The sequence below is a fragment of the Protopterus annectens genome, chromosome 16.part0 (assembly GCF_019279795.1).
Source record: "Protopterus annectens isolate FY-2018-M chromosome 16.part0, PAN1.0, whole genome shotgun sequence".
Lineage (NCBI taxonomy): Eukaryota > Metazoa > Chordata > Ceratodontiformes > Protopteridae > Protopterus > Protopterus annectens.
Window position 1 is genome coordinate 821246024 of NC_056750.1, and position 20899 is coordinate 821266922.

Here is a 20899-nt window from a genome sequence, read left to right on the forward strand (position 1 = left end):
ACCCCGGGGATCACTTCTGTGGCTTTGCTAGACAGGAGCGCAGGAAAATAACTTTCTTGGGTGGCGAGAGCCAAGGAACTTTTTTTGGCTAGGCTTATATAGGCCCCCAGGGCTGATAGCCTAGTACCTATGAATGTATGAACCTATTTGTAAGCTCAAGTCTACAACTTTTAAGGCTCTGTTGTATTAAAATCACCTTTCTCTTTGTGGCATGTGAGGCCCAACATATGTTATTTTGAGCTCCTATTCTGTCTCAAGATTCCTAAAACTCTTTAGGTTTAAAGTCATTAAGCTCTTTACTAGTTTACTTAAGTGTGCTTTTAAGGTTAGTAGAATAAGACCTCTTGTAAGCGTTAAGCAATTTCCTTCTCTTCTTATGTAATTTATTTATACAGGAATCCCACCATCAGTGGTTATTTTTACATTTCTCACTATATTTGGTGCAGCTCAGGGCTGCCTTATCAATATAACTATTTAAGTGGGAATAAAAATTCAAGGCGTAGGCAGCAGCTTTAGCAATGGGGCTGTCAAAGGAGGATTACAGCAGAATCAATGCCCTGCCTAACCTGACAAAACTGTTCACAGAAACACTGTACAAACATGTAAATAACTTCACAGAGACTGCCGTATCTACCAGTAGTAAGCCCAAAACAAACCCAAAAAATAAACCACACTGGTGGGATCCTAATCTTAACAGGGTACATAACAAAAGGAAACAGTTATGGTCAAAAATCAGAAAAAGCAGCTGTCATAATGACAAAAGCTAAACAGGAAACTAAGAGGACTAATTAAATCCAGCAAGCCACTTACAAGGTCAAGATAGCCTGTCAGGCTAAAGACAACCACAAAGCCTTCTACAGCTGTGACGGAAACCTCAAAGGTAACACGCAGCAGTGTGCTGTGCTGGTAGTAATTGGTACCGCCTTCAATGAGCAGAGTGACATAACAAATCTGCTGGCTGACAAATTCATCTCACCCCCCTTTTACTCCCTGCCTTCACTGGGAAATCTCTACTAGCATACCCCCACCCAGCTATTAGCAGGGAGCCCGTTATGCTGGTGCTCACTAAGACCAAACTACAGCCTCAGTGGGGCCTAACAATATCCCAGGGTGCCTCTTAAATAGCCTGAAACATGACCTATTAGGACCACTTGAGTCACTTTTCAACTATAGCCTGAAAATATGCTTCATACCAGGAGAACGGAGGACTGCAATGGTTATACCCTTCACAAGGGTGGACCATCAACTGACCCCAGAAACTACAGAACTATTAGTCTAACTAGCCTAATATGCAAAGTCATAGAACAAATTATCATGGAACTGATCAACAAAGACACTGGCAACCTACAGACACTGGACCTATCCAAGTTTGGTTTTGTCAGGGGAAAGTCATGCCTACTCAACTTGGTAGACTTTTTTGAGAAGGTGACTAAGGCAATGGATGAAGGGATAATGGTGTATACAGCCTACCTAGATCTGGCTAAGGCATTTGATACAATACCCCAGTCAGGTATTGTAGACAGACTCACCAAACTAGGCATAAATCCATACATAAAATTGATAGATTGCCAGCTGGCTTACAGATAGGACCCAAGAAGTCAGGACTGGTGAGACCACCTCCACGAAGAGGCAGGCCACCAGTGGAATACTGCAGGTTCTGTGTTGGGCCCACTCCTGTTTGGCATCTATTTCTCAGAGGTCAAGGCTAATTTCAAGGGCCTGTGTCTCAACAAGTTTTCAGATGACTGCAAATTGGGAGCTATCATAAATTCACCCATCACATCAATGTCCTGCAAGAAGGTCTAATGCAGACAAATGACTGGTGCCAAGCCACAGATTTAAACTGAATGGAAAGAAGTGTAATGTAGTGATTTTTAGAAAGAAGTCATCCCAGGCAAATTGGTCCATTGATAAGTTTCCCCCTAAGAATTGACCCAGTAATTAAAGATGTGGGAACATATGTAGATAGTAATCTGGCCTTTGATCAACACATAGCCAAGGGGGTAAAAAAATCATTCTACATTGCCCGACCTATAAGTAAGTGTATGGCATCCAGGTCCAAGGTAGTTATAGTACTACTCTACTCAGCCCTTATCAGACCCAACACTGAATACAATGCCCCCTTCACCATGTCCCTGACTAAGCATATGGTTCCTTACCAAGAGAATTCAGGGTATTAAAATATTGTCCTGTACAGATCACCTTTGAGCCCTGTCTTTATACTCTGTCTCCTACAGGTTGTTGAGAGGCAATCTGTGCTAGCATATAAGACATCCTTAGATCCCAGCCCAATGGAGCTTTTGCGGATCTGCAAATGAACAGCACCAGAAACAGTAGATCCAGGGATTTAAACTTTGCTTGTGACATAAATATATCATGCTGGCAAGACAGATATTTGTCTCAAAGGATTCCCATACTGTAGAAGTGGCTTAGGATCCATGTGAAGCAGAGTCTATCTTTAATCCTATATTAACGTAACTTTGATCATTAGGTGGGAAATTGTAAATTCATCCCTGGGCTGGCCCCCGCTGGTCTCTTTTAGATGGAGGCTATCAGTAAACATTCCCTAATTAACATTGCATGGGAAAATGTAAATTCATCCCTGGGCTGGCCAACATTGGAGGGCAGCAGTAAACATTCCTTATTTAACATACCCCCCCATGTAATTTTTATCAGCTCCTCAACTAATATACCCCAACTGGATATTCCCCTCCAATTTAGATTCACATGTTACAAGGGGGCACAACTGGATTGGGCTGCATGGCGAGGCTTATAAAGGCCCTGGTGGTTATTAACCTAATATATGCCTATGAAACTATAAATAATTGAAGAAGGTTTATTTTTGAGTAGTCCCTAAATGCATAGGTTTTTGCAGGATAGGTATCATCAGTTTTAAAGGAACAAGTTACTGATTTATGGTCTGATTTAACAAGGGACAATGACACATACGGAGGTGTGCAAGAAGTGTTTGTGAGGACAACATGAAGGATATTAGAGCCCTTTGTAGTTTCGTTAAATATTTCCACAAAGGTGGGAATTAACATTTACAATGTCAAGGAAAAGTTAGATGCGCTGGCCACTGGTAGTATAGTTCAGACAATTTATTCATGGATAGTTGAAGTCTCCCAGTAGAAAGGTATTGTGTTTAACTGGAATTTCACTTAAGGTGTTAAGATAGCTATCATTCTCAGGTGGGACATAAAGGGTGTTCTATGGATAACTATGAAGTGGTAATTAGTCTTTTTTTACAGTGATTTTCACATCTAGAGGCTCAAATATGGTGTCTGGAAGAACCTACTGTGAGTTGATTATATCCTTGGAAAATACTGATATTCCCCCGTAATTGATAGTAGGTCAGAAGACATGATAGTTACTAATTGCAGGAATAAAAAAGTGCTCTCACTGCTTTAAAATGATGTCTGTACAACTACACATATATGAATGTGCTCAAATTTTAATAGAACCTCAGGTTTAGGCATTTGTTTTTGTTAAAAGTCATGGGTTGATTAGAGCCACTTTAATGTGTTCCAAATTAAAATTTGCTAGATTTGAGTGGCACAGTGGGTAGCATTCTGACCTCACTGCAAGAGGTTCTATAGTTCGATTCTCAGCTGGGATGCCTTCTGCATGGAGTCTCAGTGTCCTCCATGTGCTATGGGCAATCTGATTTCTTCCCAAACTCTAAAAACATACAGTATATGGATTGGGCATTCTAAATTGACTGTAGTGGTATAAGTGCATGCTATGTGTGTGTATGTGTACTATGGGATAACATTTTCTGCATGGCTAGCAATCCGGTGGAGGGAACATTGACTCTAAGTGATGATCAGGTGAATTCTAGCTAAAAAGTACACTCTGGGGGGCAGCAAACACTATAAACAGAATGTAGAAGCCTTAGTAAGAGAGGTACAGACCTTGTCTGAAAATTAGGAAGGCTTGCCCACCCATTCCTTCCCATGCTGACACATATTGGTTCCCCTAAAATGGCACCAGCTATATAGACAGTTATTAAAGCTGATTGTCTTGCCTTTGAATCTTGGCATCATTCTGAGTGATGGTAAAACACAATTCTATACCAGTTTCTTTCCTGCCTTGGACATACCATAAGAAACCCAATCATATCCTTCTGTATGTCCACCTGGTTACACTGCCTAAGGTCATTAACCCCCACATGGCCACAGTCAGGTTATAATCTTATTTGTCAGGATGGAAGGTTCAAATAGTCATTGTTATGTCTCTGATCCTGGCTCTGGAAAGACAGATGCCATGGTATTCTTTCCCAGCTTCGTGAGGATGCTGTGTGTAGTACATGCAGATTCTTTTACATCATTCACTTCTTGCTGTACACGGTTCATATCATTGCCTAACTTGAATGGGTATGTTTTTCCTTTGCTGATGTACAATCTACATTTTCTTTGAACTTTCTTTTTAATAAACTAATTTCTGACACACTGACAAATTCTATTAACATAATTCATTACTTTTTTGGTGCTAAGGGCATTTCTAGTTGAATTAAGTCACACATACACTCATAAGTAAATACTATACTGCTAGTCTGCAGACTATTACAAACCTAGCCAGAAACCAGAGATCAAAATCAAACTCTGTGCCTTGTACCCTTGAGGTAAACACCTTAACCATTATGGCAGCCCCACTTCTAGCTGGACAACACTCTCAGGAGTGCAGTACCCTCCCTTCAGCTACACTGCAGTGTCAGCAATCAGCTTACCTCATTTGGGCATAGAACCACCAGCCTTCTGCTGCCAAGGTAGGTATGCTACCTGCTGTGCCACTGACAAGCTCCTGCCATGACAGATGAGGAAGTTTGAAGAGCTGATTCTTTCTGTAAGACGTCCAACTGTTCAGATACATTCTTCTGCTTTAATTCCTGTAGCTACTCATTCAAAGGTTATTTCCTTTCACAGTGCATCTCAGTCACTTTCTATGTCAAGGTATGTAACTCGCTTAGTGTGCCACTACATTCTTTTATCTTCTTCTGCATCTCTAATATGTCTTAGATTTTCTTTTAATGTTTGGAAATGTATTTACAAGTACTTTTTTTCAGAATTTCAACAGAATTTTTCACTAAGTTTTAACAAAACATGGTCTACCCCCTTGTTTCTTTAAGGCTTCACAATGAGTCATGTACTTTTCATGCAACTGCTGATGTTCTCTCAAATTCTGAGAAGCTTTGTTCAGGTCATTATTTCCTGTACTGAACTTTATTTTTACAAAATACATTTTCTTTTCAAGTCACGGTACCCATTTTCTAAGAGAGTTTTCATATTCTGCACCAAGCTTTATGCTAGAAGCCTACATTTTATTCACTAGCTACAGATTATTTCATATTTGTGGGAAAACATGAAATACTGTTCAGCCATTTCATGTATTTAGGCATTGCTTTGTTCAGACAAGCATTGATATTTTCTAACCAGCTGTTTATCACACTTATTACCAATACCACCCTGCACAGAACCTTAAGCCACACTTTCATTGTTATTTTGTTTCATTACTCCAACAAGCTCATAGCAACCTCAGGTAGTCTATCGGTCAAGGTACTAATTTCACAGTCGATTTTACTATGACAGCCTTTTTTTGTTGCTCAGGGTCAGCCATTTTGTTCGACCCTTTCAGGCAAGGCTTATATTTCTATTATTTTGTCTTTGTTTTGCTTCATCTTGTCATCACATCTGTGTTTACAGAGAATAGAAAGACTTGAACTAGCTTGACGTCTGTTACATTTGTACTTCCCAGATCTCCTGCTTTAAATAGATCAAATTCTTTTGAAGCTGTATGTTCCAGCATTATAAAAACAAGATGAAATCTTTGTTACAGCCTTCAGGACAGGAATAACCAGCTTTACACAAAGTCCTCACATAGATTTGCATGGTGGTTAAGCATGACTGCAAACCATCCACATGCTTGAGTTCTTTGTGAATAGTGTTTGGTTTGCCTCTTTGCCCTTCTGCATACCTGTGAAGAAGGTCTGAACAGCTTTTTCTATAGTTATCTGCTTAGTAATGTTGTTCAACTTTACAATCACACTTGACACATCAGTTGCTGTAGGTGATAGTGATTTCCCTGGCTATGGAGAATGCATGCCATTTTTGACAATAAATTGTACAACTGGACTTGTGTGTGAACCTGATGTGTGTACTACTGTGTTCTTTTTTCTGTATAAACCTTATATGTGTAACAATGTGTTCTTTCTGTATGTGAATCTTGTGTGTGTACAAATGTGTTCACTTTTGTATGTACCTTCTGTTGCTCGCCCGGTCAGAATGTAACAGACGAACATTCGTGGGTTCTGTTCAAGCAGATATATTATGTACAAACACATCAGGAATGAGGCAATAACTTTAACTTAGATAAACTTATAAACAAACTGACTCTCTCATACATGTTCACTGTCTGGCTGCACTCTCAATATGGCACTGAAGCTGGCACATGCTTGCTATTTATATGCACGTGCTGTCCTTGAAACACTTCTTAAAGGTACAACACACACACACACACACACACACACACACACACACACACACACACACACACACACACACACACACACACACACACTAATCCGGTCAAAACCTTTCACTGTTTGTATCCTCACACACACACACACACACACACACACACACACACACACACACACACACACACACACACACACACACTAATCCGGTCAAAACCTTTCACTGTTTGTATCTTCACACACACACACACACACACACACACACACACACACACACACACACACACACACACACTAATCCGGTCAAAACCTTTCACTGTTTGTATCTTCACACACACACACACACACACACACACACACACACACACACACACACACACACACACACACACACACACTATTCTACATCCTCCCTCTCAGAAATGAATTGCATTTCACTGACGACATTGATCGACATGCAATAAATACAAGATAATTCTTAGACATGCAATTATACAGAACTAAATACATATAGACAATTATGTCCAGGTTGCTGTGTATTTCACACTAGGTCTAGAAATGTGACCAAATCATGTGACATATAATTTAGAGTTAGGTCTAGCAACTGGAACTGTCTCTGCCGAATGTTCAAACATGGAGACATCAGGAACATCATCAGAAGTAGTAATGGAAGTTAAGACACATTCTGGAACAGGAACATTGTCTGGATTTCTCAGAGATCTAGAGTCTGTATCACAGGAACAATGCTGCGATATTGGTTCTGATACAGGAAGATGTCTGTGATTTCTCCTGTACTCCACACCCTCATATTCCATAAAATAGGATCTCGGCTTGATACATAAACCTGTTACTTGACCAATCCGGTCAAAACCTTTCATTGTTTGTATCCTCACTGTCTCTCCTTTTTTCAATGGATGAAGAAATATGCTAATTGTATCATAACTGGACTTCTTTAAAGAGCATTTTCTGAGTAGTTGGGCTTTGATTGCTCTGTTGTTTTTAGCTTTAGGCCTCAACAAACTGAAACTGATAGGCAAGGTCATTCTGGTTTGCCTACATAAAAGTCTTTGAGCAGGTGTGCCAAGTATATCATCATGGGGTATGTTTCTGAGATTGAGTAAATTCAAAAAGACATGGTATTGTCACACTTTGGCTTCTGTAGTAATTGCTTTGCACTCTGCACTGCATGTTCAGCTAGCCCATTTGACTGTGGATATTCAGGACTACTAGTAACATTATAAAGTTCCATTCTCTTGCAAATTTCTAAAACAATTGACTGGTAAATTGCATACCATTGTCAGAAATAAGCTTATCAGGACTACCATGGACTGAGAAATCACATTTCAGATTGACAATAACAGTAGTGGATGTTAGGTTAGGTAACAAATCGATCTTAAACCAGTTCAAATAAAAGTTGACCAACACTAAGTAATGCTGATTGTTCCACTCGAATATATCAGTGGCTACTGTTGACCAAGGTAGTTCGGGAACTTGAATTAGCAGAAGTGGCACTTTTTGCAAATGTGGTTTAGTACTATTGCATACTGAACAAGATGAAAGTACTTTGTCAATGTCTTTCACTAGAGAAGACCAAAATACTAGTCCTCTCACCCTTCTTTTGGTAGATTCAGAACCTGGGTGGCCATGATGCAAAATCTGAATATATTTATGTTGTAAGGAAGCAGGAACAACAACTTTAGGAACTTTGAAAATAATGTAATTTTCCTTCAGCATCTCATCTCTGTAAGGAAAATAAGGTTGTACTTCAGGCAGTACACTGGATTGCTTTGCTTGAGGATTGAGCTTTAAATTCACTTCACTTGCTCTGTCTAGAACTTTCTTGAGGTTTCTGTCATGATCTACTTCGCCATTGCATCCAACTAACAAATTATCTAGTATTATGGCACAGGGCTAACCTGAAAAGCTCTGCTCCATTGCATGCTAGAAGACTTCACTTGCAGAATTTATTCCAAATTACATCTTGAGAAATCTATATCTTTCAAATGGGATACTGAATCTTGTCAGTAATGAAAATTTGTGATCAAGCATTACTTGCCAAAATTAACTTTTTGCATCCAAGACAGAAAATACAGTGGCATTCGGTATTAGGGCTGTAGGGTTGCCACCTTTCCAAATGCCCAAAGTGGGACATTTGTGCTACAAACATCAGATTTTGCAGGGCAAAACATACCCACAGCCAGTACAAAGGACAGAACTTCAGTGTTTTGCCTGCATAAAAGTTTATTTCTGTAGCATTTTAGTTCCTTATTCTGTTTCTTAAAACATTTAGGTGTTTCATAACTGTTTAATGCAACTATTACATAAAATATAGAAAATAATTTTGTCCTAAAATCTCAGGACATTTGCCATTTTTTCACATTTTTTGCAGGACACAACTGCCCAAAGAGGGACTGTCCCTCGCAAAGTGGGACAAGTGGTAACCCTATAGGGCTGCGGCTTCTTTGACTGTTCACATAGGATGATGAGGTCTCTTTAATGCCTTATTGAAGTCTCTTGGGTTGATGCATATTCTGATTTCATCTGAGCCTTTTTTATGAGTTGCTACCATAGGTGACACCCATTCAGTTGGTTCTGTAATGGGACAAATTATACCTTGTTACACCATTTTATCCAACCGAGCTTTAACTCTGCTCTGCATAGCTACTGGAATTCTTCTTGCTGGCCTGAATACTGGACTGACCTCTGGGTCTAACTTAATAGAATACACAACTGGAAGCTTGCCTAGCTTGTCATCGGAAACATCAGCATATTCTGAGAAAATAGTAACACTGAAGCTGGAACTGGATATGTCCTTATATGATGAACTTCTTTAGTAAAGGAAAGCAAGTCCACCCTCAAACTGTCTCTGAGACCCATAATGACTGCACAGGTCTTCAAACTATGTAAAACAGCAGCTTGTATCTGTTTCCAGACAAATAGCATGAAAGCACTACTGAGCCTTTGGTTTGAATTTCTTCACCTCCATAGGCAACACGTTTCGCACAACTAGCCACATTAAGTTGTTCACCAGCCTTTACTTTGGCAAATGCTTCTGCTGACATAACATTACACTTTGAACCAATGTCCACCTTGAGCTCGATGGGTTTACCATGGATCAGGACAGTACAAAACATTTCACTCTTTGCTAATAAATTGACTGCATTAACCTTTTCACCAATCACTGATAGACTTATAGACTGGTAGTTTGACCAAGACAAAGGCTGTTAGGAGTGGCCCACAGTGTCACCAAATAAATATGCAAGTACTCTCAGAACTTAAATAGATCTACAAAGATCACTCATAATGAATGGTTTAAATATATTTAATAATAAATAATAAAATAACAAGAAAATGCTTAGTATATATTTACAGTAACATCAGAGTTCAAAATCACAGGAAATATTTAAAACAATATTGCAGTCTCAAATAAATAAAGAAATGACATCTAAACTAAGTGTTGCTATATTCCTGACTATATCTAAGAGAATTATATCGTTTCCTAGACTTACTTACTCAGAGCAAAGCAGATTTATGGTGAATGGTTCCTGGTGTTGTCAGGTCAGAGACTGAATACAGAATGCTGTCTCTCTAAGAAAATACTTCAATTAATATCTCAAATATTACTGCTGGCATAACTTGCAGAATGACATCATTGTCATCTGACTCCTAGTTCCCATGCCCCACAACAACCACTGATGACAGCTGGCAGCATTTAGCATCTACCTGTGAAAATACATGGAGAAGGGCTTTCCTCAGATCTTTTGACAGATGGTGGAAGTTATAAAACAATTTACATTCCTCCACTTTTAAAGACAATACAGAAAGCTCCCTAGTATAGACATTGTGTCTGTTGCTGCACTGAAACTGAATGATAACATCTTTTTATGGCTTGGCCATAAAATAATTTAATTTCAGTTATTTTTCTGATGTTAATCTCCTGTATTCCATTTTCCACTGTTAAAATATACATTTAAACAGTTACAATAGTGCATGTACATTTCTGTTCTATTCCAGTAGGACATGCTGTGGTTACATTTTAACCACAAGGACTTTATAACATATCTTTTCAACATATGTGTCTGTACAAACCTAGTTTGATATATACATGACATACAGTTCTAATACATTTGTAACACAAACATCAGATATGAATCATGTTGATATTCACAAATGACATATAATTATTTACAAAATTCCAGATAGCTGGGCTGACAGTATCCCCTTTCATGACAGTACTAATATGCTGTCTTTTGTATGTGACCCTTGTAGGTGTACTGATGTGTACTTATTTGTACGTGACCCTTGTGTGCACTAATGTGTCTTCTTGTATGTGACTCTTATGTGTGTACTAATGTGCTATCTTCTGAATGTAACCCTTGTTTGTGTACCAATGTGTTCTCTTCTGTATGTGAACCTTATGTGTTCTCTTTTGTATGATAACATTAGGTTTGTACTAATGTGTTTTCTTTTGTATGTGAACCTTGCATGTGTACTAATTCATTTGTCCTTGATCCTTGCGTTTGTACTCATGTGCTGTTTTGTATATTACCCTTGTGTGTGTACTAATGTGTTTTTTGTATATGACTCTTCTGTGTACACTAATATATTCTATTGTGTTTGTGACCCTTGTGTGTGTACTAATGTGCTTTGTTTTGTATGTGACTCTTGTGTGTGTACTAATGTGTTCTCTTTTGTATGTAACCCTAGTGTGTGTACAGATGTGTTCTCTTTTGTATAATAACTTTATGTTTGTGCTAATGAGTTTTGTTTTGTATGTGAACTTTGTATGTGTAGTAATCTGTTCTCTTTTGTATGTGAATCTTGTGTGTATAAAAATGTGTTCTCTTTTGTACATGACCCTTGTGTGTGTACTAATGTGTTCTCTTTTGAACATGAGCTTTGTGTGTGCACTGATGTGCTCTCTGTTGTGTGTGTGTGTGTGTGTGTGTGTGTGTGTGTGTCCTGATGTGCTATCTTCTATACGTGACCCTTGTGTGTATGTACTAACATGCTGTCTTTTGTATGTTATCCTTGTACATGTACTGATGTGTTCTCAATTGTATGTGACCTTTATGTGCACTAATGTGTCCTCTTGCATGTGACCCTTATATGTGTACTAATGTGCTCTTTTCTGTATGTAACACTTGCCTGTGTACTAATGTGTTCTCTTATATATATGTAAACTTTGTGTATGTACTAATGTGTTTTCCTTTATATGTGAACCTTATTTGTGTACTAATGTGTTTTTTTTTGTATGATAACATTAACTTTGTACTAATGCATTTTCTTTTGTATGTGAACCTTGTACGTTTACTAATGTGTTCTCATTTGTATGTGACCTTTATGTACACTAATGTGTCCTCTTGTATGTAACCCTTATGTGTGTACTAATGTGCTCTCTTCTGCATGTAACCCTTGTCTGTGTCCTAATGTGTTCTCTTATGTATGTGAACCTTGTGAATGTACTAATATGTTCTCTTCTGTATGTGAACCTTATGTGTGTACTAATGTGTTCTCTTTTGTATAACATTAAATTTGTACTAATGTATTTTCTTTCATATGTGAACCTTGCATGTGTACTAATTCTTTTGTCCTTGACCCTTGCGTGTGTACTCATGTGCTCTTTTGTACATCACCCTTGTGTGTGTGCTAATGTGTTTTGTTTTGTATGTGACTCTTCTGTGTGCACTAATATATTTTCTTTTGTATGTGATCCTTGTGTGTGTGTACTAATGTGTTTTGTTTTGTATGTGACTCTTGTGTGTACTGATATGTTCTCTTTTGTATAATAACTTTACGTTTGTGCAAATGAGTTTTGTTTTGTATGTGAACTTCGCCTGTGTAGTAATGTGTTCTCTTTTCTATGTGACCCTTGTGTGTGTGTATATGTGTGTCCTGATGTGCTAGCTTCTGTACGTGACCCTTGTGTGTATGTACTAACATGCTGTCTTTTGTATGCTACCCTTGTACGTGTACTGATGCGTTCTCATTTGTATGTGACCTTTATGTGCACTAATGTGTCCTCTTGTATGTGACCCTTATAAGTGTACTAATGTGCTGTCTTCTGTATGTAACCCTTGCCTGTGTATAAAACCCTTTCTATTATTGGATAGGGGTTGAGGGACTAATATTTAATATTTAGTATTTAGCATTAAATGTTAAAGCACATAAGGCCAGTTAAACAAATCTATGTGTGCAAGGTTATTGAATGAAGTACATTAGTGCAACACATAGGAAGCAATATTATGTTTATATGGTATTTTTTAAAGTATTGCTATTACTAACAATATTGTTGTTGTTTTTTAAAAGGTTTAAAGTTTTTTATAAAGTATCAAATGTATTTTATAAAGTATCAAATGTTTTGTAATGCAACAGTGTAAAGCATTATATTACAGTTATATTACAGTTACAATAGGTATTTTCACATGACACATTTACACATAAGTGAGTTTTTCAGTACAATTTATTTAAGTAATGTTTTTCAAGAAAGGAAATGGACTGACTTTCTTATATGAGCTTCTTTATATGAGCTTCTTTATATGAGCTGATTTATATGAGCTGATTGATTAATTGAATTGAATTTTTGGCGCCAAACATAGTATAAAAGCATTTTGGTAGTTGGAAATCATTGGTTCTGAAGAAGTCTACCTGTTGGGGATGAAAGCGCTTAACCTGTGATTATTCAACTGTGTTTACTGAGTCAACTGTGCCTTTTGATCGGGATCGTAATAAACCTGTTTTTTATATAAGAACAAAGAGTGGATTATTAACAACTGGTTGGAGGTGAATACCTGTGGTTTTTCAAAAGAGATCGTAGTGTGGATTATTATTAACAACTTGGTTGGAGGTGAACACCTGTTTGATGCACTCACTGCATTTCGGTTATTATTGTTATTAATCTACACAAAGGTGTAGCTAGCTCCTGACATTGCTCGCTCGAGCTACTGTGATCCTGGTGAGCTTTTCGGTGTTTTGGTTGTGTTTTTTATCTTTTTCTTGCCTGTGTACTAGTATGTTCTCATATATATATATATATATATATATATATATATGTGTGTGTGTGTGTGTGTGTGTGTGTGTGTGTGAACCTTGTGTATGTACTAATGTGTTCTCTTCTGTATGTGAACTTTATTTGTGTACTAATGTGTTCTCTTTTGTATAACATTACATTTGTACTAATGTGTTTTCTTTTGTATGTGAACCTTGTACGTGTACTGATGTGTTCTCATTTGTATGTGACCTTTATGTACACTAATGTGTCCACTTGTATGCAACCCTTATGTATGTACTAATGTGCTCTCTTCTGTATGTAACCCTTGTCTGTGTACTAATGTGTTCTCTTATGTATGTGAACCTTATGTATGTACTAATATGTTCTCTTCTGTATGTGAACCTTATGTGTGTACTAATGTGTTCTCTTTTGTATGATAACATTAAGCTTGCACTAATGTGTTTTCTTTTGTGTGTGAACTTGCATGTGTACTAATTCTTTTGTACTTGACCATTGTGTGTGTACTCATGTGCTCTCTTTGGTATGTCACCCTTGTTTGTGTACTGATGTGTTTTGTTTTGTATGTGACTCGTGTGTGCACTGTGTTCTCTTTTGTATGTGACCCTTGTGTTTGTACTAATGTCTTTTATTTTGTATGTGATTCTTGTGTGTGTGTACTAATGTGTTCTGTTTTGTATGTGAACCTTGTGTGTACTGTGTTCTCTTTTGTATGTAAACCTTATGTATGTGTACTAATGTGTTCTCTTTTGCATGTGACCCTTGTGTGTACTAATGTCTTTTATTTTGTATGTGACTCTTGTGTGTGTACTAATGTGCCCTATTTTGTATGTGAACCTTGTGAGTTTACTGATGTGCTCTCTTTTGCATGTGAACCTTGTGAGTGTACTAATGTGTTATTTTTTGTATGTGACCCTTGTCTGTGTGCTAATGTGTTCTTTTTTATATGTGAACCTTGTGTGTATGTACTAATGTGATCTCTTCTGTATGTGACCCTTGTCTGTGTACTAATGTGTTTTCATTTGTATGTGACCCTTGTGTGTGTACTAATGTGTTTTCATTTGTATGTGACCCTTGTGTGTGTACTAATGTGTTTTCTTTTGCGTGTGAACCTTATGTGATTGTACTGGTCTGTTCTCTTTTGTATGTGAACCTAATGTGATTGTAGTAATGTATTTTTTTTGTATGTGAAACATGCGTGTGTACTAATGTGCTCTCTTTTGTACGTGACCCTTGTGTGTTAGTGTATATATGAATGTATTCTCTTTTGTACGTGAACCTTGTATGTCTACTAATCTGTTCTCTTCTATATGTGAATCTTGTGTGTATCTACTAATGTGTCCTCTTTTGTATGTGAACCTTATGCATGTGCACTGATACTCTTTTGTATGTGAACCTTGGGTATGTACTAATTTTATTTATTTTTATTTATTTTATTTTACAGTTTGTTTACCAGGATGGTCCACTGGGCTGAAGAAGCCTGTTTTCAATGGAGTCTTGGGAGAAAAGCTCCAACAAGGTTATACAAGATATAATGTAATTAGACAAAAACATATAAACATAAGTTACACAGTATTTTAATGGAAAAAACATACTAAACAAGTAATAATAAGATAAAATGCATACACAGGGTAAACAAGGTAGCTTCTATAGGTGTATATAATTAACATAGTATATATTAGTGACTTCTCCAATTAAGTTACAAAAAGAGAAAAGTATCAGTGAAGAGGGAGAAATCAATGGACAAATAGGTGAAGTGAAGAAATAGGTATAACGTGGAAGTAAACGGGATGTAGGAGGAGAAAGGTGTAGAAAACTAGACAGTGGGGTGAGAATTAGAAGATATGTGAAAGTAATGTGTGTAGAGGCAGAGCTGAGGGAATGAGATGTGAGTAATTAGAGAAGAGGGACAGGAAGGGTAAAGGTTAAGTGCAGGTGAGTTAGGAGGGGTGGGAACAAGAGCATTCCCAATGGGATGTGAAGTGGGAATGAAGCAAGGTTTTGAAGGTGGAGTGGTTGTTGGTGATACAAATTTGTGGAGGAAGGGAGTTCCAGAGTTGGTATAGAGAGAAGGACAGAAGGAACTTGCCTGGGGTCCGAGCAGGTATATGTACTTTGAGCAGGTTTTGGTTGTTTGACCTGAGGGCTCTTTCAGACTGATGGAATGTGAGGCAGGAGTCAAGGGAAGGGCAGCGAGAGGGTTTAAAGATGAGTTTATGTGCAAGAGAAAGTTGGATGAAGGATAGATGGTGGGGTAATTCAAGCCAGTTTATTTTTGGAGGGCTATACAGTGATTTGTAGAGGATTTGACAGCTGTGGCAAATTTAGAAATTTTGTTATAGCAGGAATCTAGTTTTGTCTTAAGTCTGGATTGGAGGTTGGTAAGGAGGGGGACACTATACAAGAGGGAGGGAATAAGGTAGGCGGTAGAGAGGACATGCTTGGTTGTGGGAGTGAGGAAGTGGCTGTGGCGATAGAATAAGCCTAATTTTTGGTGAGTTTTCTTTATATTAGTTTGGAGATGGATGCCAACTTTTAGTTGTTCATCAATAATAACACCTAGTAGTTTAGTATGAGGTACGACTTCTATAAGGGTCTTGTCATGGCTAGTTATGGAGAAAGAGTTCTTGTCGACTTTAGTATACTTTGAGGGGGTGAATATCATTATTTTAGATTATTTTAAATTATTTTAGATTTGGAAGAATTTAGTGCCAGATGGTTGTTTAACATCCAGTTTTCAGTTAAAAGGAATGTGTTCTTATTTATATGTGAACCTTGTGTATGCACTAATGTGTTCCCTTTTGTATGTACCTTGTGTGTACTAACATGCTCTCTTTTGTATCTGACCCTTGTGTGTGTACTAATGTGTTTTCTTTTGTATGTGAACCTTGTTTGTGTACTAATGTTCTCTCTTTTGTATGTGAATCTTGACTATGTACTAATGTGTTTTATTTTGTATGTGATCGAGTGTGTAATAATGTGCTCTCTTTTGTATGTGAACCTTGTCTATGTACTAATGTGTTCCCTTTTGTATGTGAACTTTGAGTTTGTACTAATGTGTTCTCATTTGTATGTGAACTTTGGGTGTGTACTAATGTGCTCTTTTTTATATGTGTCCCTTGTGTGTGTGTAATAATGTGCTCTTTTGTATGTGAACCTTGTGTTTGTGTACTAAAGTGTTCTCTTTTGCATGTGACCCTGGTGTGCTGTAATGTGTTCTCTTTTGTATGCGACCCTTGTGTGTGTGTACTTATGTGTTCTCTTTTGTATGTGAACCTTATCTGTGTACTAATGTGCTTTCTTCTATATGTGAACCTTGCCTGTGTACTAATCTGTTCTCTTTTGCATGTGAACCTTGTGTGTGTACTAATGTGTTTTATTTTGTATGTAACCCTTGTGTGTGTAATGATGTGCACTCTTTTATATGTGACCCTTGCCTGTGTACTAGTATGTCCTCTTTTGCATGTGACCTGGGTGTGTTGTAATGCGTTCTCTTTTGTATGTGACCCTTGTGTGTGTACTTATGTGTTCTCTTTGGCGTGTGACCCCTTTGTTCTCTTTTCCTCTTTCCCCAACAGGTCCACTTGTGACAAAGTTGGTGGAGTAGCAGTGGTCTCTTCAGCCTGTGCTGGCCAATGTGTCTGGTGCTGGATAAGTAGTGACTCCCGGGTCAGCAGGGTGATATTGGTCTTCTTGCTGAAGGAGACCTATAGGGATTGCTGGTGGCCTCTTTGGGTATCCCTAGAGAGGTACCCCATCATCTCTCAGCATCAGTTGTGGGCAGATGTCCACTGTGGTGAGTTGCCAATTGGATACCTTTTTCAGCATTCTGCCCATCATCAGCTGTCTTTCCTCTGTCTGTGTCCCTTCACCATTGTCTCTACCTTTTGTAGGAATGCTACCATTGTTTTTGTGTGTCAGTTTTTTATGTTTGTTTATCTGCACCTGCTCTCTCTATCACCTCCAGAGCTGTTCCTCACTACATTTTCCACCTACTCTTCTTCTCTATATAGTACAAATGGGGGGTTCTCCCCAAAATGATTTGCTCCCACCTTTCTCACCTTATAGTTACTAATGTGTGTGTTGCCTCTGCTTGTTATTCCCACCTTTCCTACTTTCCTGTGCCCCCCTCCCCATTTTCTCCTCATTTATATGGTTTGCACTTAGCTGTGAGGACCATTATTTGGGCTGACTGGACACCTGTGATCATCAGCTTCACAGTACTTCACTGCACTTGTGAGCAGGCACAAAATCTTTTGCATAGTTTGCCTTGTTGGTGACATCTGGCACATCAGTCTGGTGACCTTCTGTAGTGCTACTTGTCCACTACAGTTTTCTAGCACTAGTCTTCCCCACAACTAGGCTCTTTATTTTATTATGCATTATTTTCTTTGACAGTTCAGTGCTGTGAAAGCCCTACTACATATTCAATTAACTATGAGCCATGATGTACTTCAGGCTACATGCAATTTAGTGCTGCACTCGTATGTAGCATTTGTCTATGTATCTCAACCAATGTTTTATGATACAATGCTATGAATCAATAGTTTTCAGCGAGCATTTCTCTAATAAAATACCCAGGCTGCATATTCATAGATCGTTATGGAAATAGGCTGTAATATTAACCAGGCCTGAATTTTCTGTTAAAAACATTACCAACAGTGAAACAGGGTAAAATGTTTATTTGCCTCTAATAGCTGGATGTGATATACTATTATAAACCTCTTATGTAACATGCTATTATAACCTTCGTATATAGCCTAACCCACCTCAACCTCCCCACTTCACATCTTATACTAGTTTTCACGTTTACAAATCACAAGACTCATATCTATTCTCCCGTCGTCTCTCCAGCTTTACCTTATCTGACACAACATTTTACCCATAATAATTTCCCCAGCTCATTCCTCCTGCAATGAAATGCAGCGTCATTACTGCCCTCCCACTGATACTTATCTTGTACCTGACAATATGTCACTTCCTCCTTACTGCCCTCCCGCTGATACTTATCTTGTACCTGACAATATCTCACTTCCTCCTTGCTGCCCTCCTGCTGATACTTATCTTGTACCTGACAATATGTCACTTCCTCCTTACTGCCCTCCCGCTGATACTTATCTTGTACCTGACAATATGTCACTTCCTCCTTACTGCCCTCCTGCTGATACTTATCTTGTACCCAACAATATGTCACTTCCTCCTTACTGCCCTCCCGCTGATACTTATCTTGTACCTGACAATATGTCACTTCCTCCTTACTGCCCTCCTGCTGATACTTATCTTGTACCTGACAATATGTCACTTCCTCCTTACTGCCCTCCTGTTGATTCTTATCTTGTACCTGACAATATGTCACTTCCTCCTAACTGCCCTCCCACTGATACTCATCTTGTACCTGACAATATGTCACTTCCTCCTTACTGCCCTCCCGCTGATACTTATCTTGTACATGACAATATGTCACTTCCTCCTTACTGCCCTCCTGTTGATTCTTATCTTGTACCTGACAATATGTCACTTCCTCCTAACTGCCCTCCCACTGATACTCATCTTGTACATGACAATATGTCACTTCCTCCTAACTGCCCTCCCACTGATACTCATCTTGTACCTGACAATATGTCACTTCCTCCTAACTGCCCTCCCACTGATACTCATCTTGTACCTGACAATATGTCACTTCCTCCTTACTGCCCTCCCGCTGATACTTATCTTGTACCTGACAATATGTCACTTCCTCCTTACTGCCCTCCCACTAATACTTATCTTGTACCTGACAATATGTCACTTCCTCTGTAGCTGCTGTATTGTGAATGGATATTTTTTACATCCCTTATACAAATGCTTGAGTTTACTTCATTTCTGTTAATTTAAGTTTTTGTACATTACCTGTTAGGCTTGCACATGTAAATGCATTTTGTATTTAACACCATTTTGAAATTGTACCTGTACTCAATTTGCATAATTCTTTGTGCCTCCTCTGAACAGTTTTTTTTTTGAATGCAGTCAGTCCTTCCTAGTAAATAAATACTTAAATAATCAAGTAAAGAAATAAATGTGCTTCTTTTAATAAATTTGTCATATTGCTTTTGGTTGAAAGTAAGAAATAAATAAGTGAAGTTTTACTTGATTCCACATATTAATCTGGACAGTATCACTTAAAGTGCCGACTTCAGCTTGTTTTTAAAGGGAAACAATTTTAAATGTGCAATATAATCAGCTGGTTTTAAAATAAAAAAACTTTAAGCAAAGGAAAAACTCTGTTTGTTAAGATCATTAATGATAAAGTATCACTGTGAACTGACCTGCTTTGAATTACAGCAGACTGCAGAGACTTACAAATGTGTGCTGCCATGAAGCTGTCATTCACTTCCAGTGAGTAAAATGCTTTAACTGCGGTTGTACTCCATCACTGCAACATGCATTAATGTTACTAGCTACAGAGTATTCTTGTACTCCATCACTGCAACATGGGTTAATGTTACTAGCTACAGAGTATTCTTGTACTCTGTCACTGCAACATGCTTTAATGTTACTAGCTACAGAGTATTCTTATAGTTCATCTCTGCAACATGCGTTAATGTTACTAGCTACAGAGTATTCTTGTACTCCCTCACTGCAACATAGGTTCATAGGTTCATAGGTTCATAGATTAGTACTAAGCTAACTGCCCTTGCGAGCCATTTTAAGCCTAGCCATTTATCCCTTGTGAGACTCAAACCCTGCATCTTTTGCTTGCAAGGCAAACACCTTAACCATCAGGCCACCCTCCCAACATGTGTTAATGTTACTAGCTACAGAGTATTCTTATACTTCATCTCTGCAACATGCATTAATGTTACTAGCTGCAGAGTATTCTTGTACTCCATCACTGCAACATGGGTTAAATTTACTAACTACAGAGTATTCTTGTACTCTGTCACTGCAACATGCGTTAATGTTACTAGCTATAGAGTATTCTTGTATTCCCTCACTGCAACATGCATTAATGTTACCAGCTACAGAGTATTCTTTCCAAAGGAGAGCAAATAAATAGGAAAACTGGAACATTTTAAACCTTCTCAACAGTATATTAATTATGTTAACATATTATTTTAATTATAGAAAAAGTTCAGCATTGGTTCGAGAAGTTATTTAGTGCTACCAAAGGTAAGCATAAAACTTAAATATGGTACTGTTTACTGTGTGCTATAATAGCATCTGTTATTTTTAAACTTAAAATACTAGTTAGTGTGTTGTGTGTTGATACGCAGATATAAAAATGACTAACATTTCATGTTTGAAAAAAGAAGTGAATCTTTACAAATTTTCCTTTGTTGGTGGCTAATGTCTAGAGGTCCTGGAACTTACAAAAGGTGGAGACTGGACTAAGACAAGGTGTACTAAAAAAGGTAACTTTATTGTCAAAAGCAGCA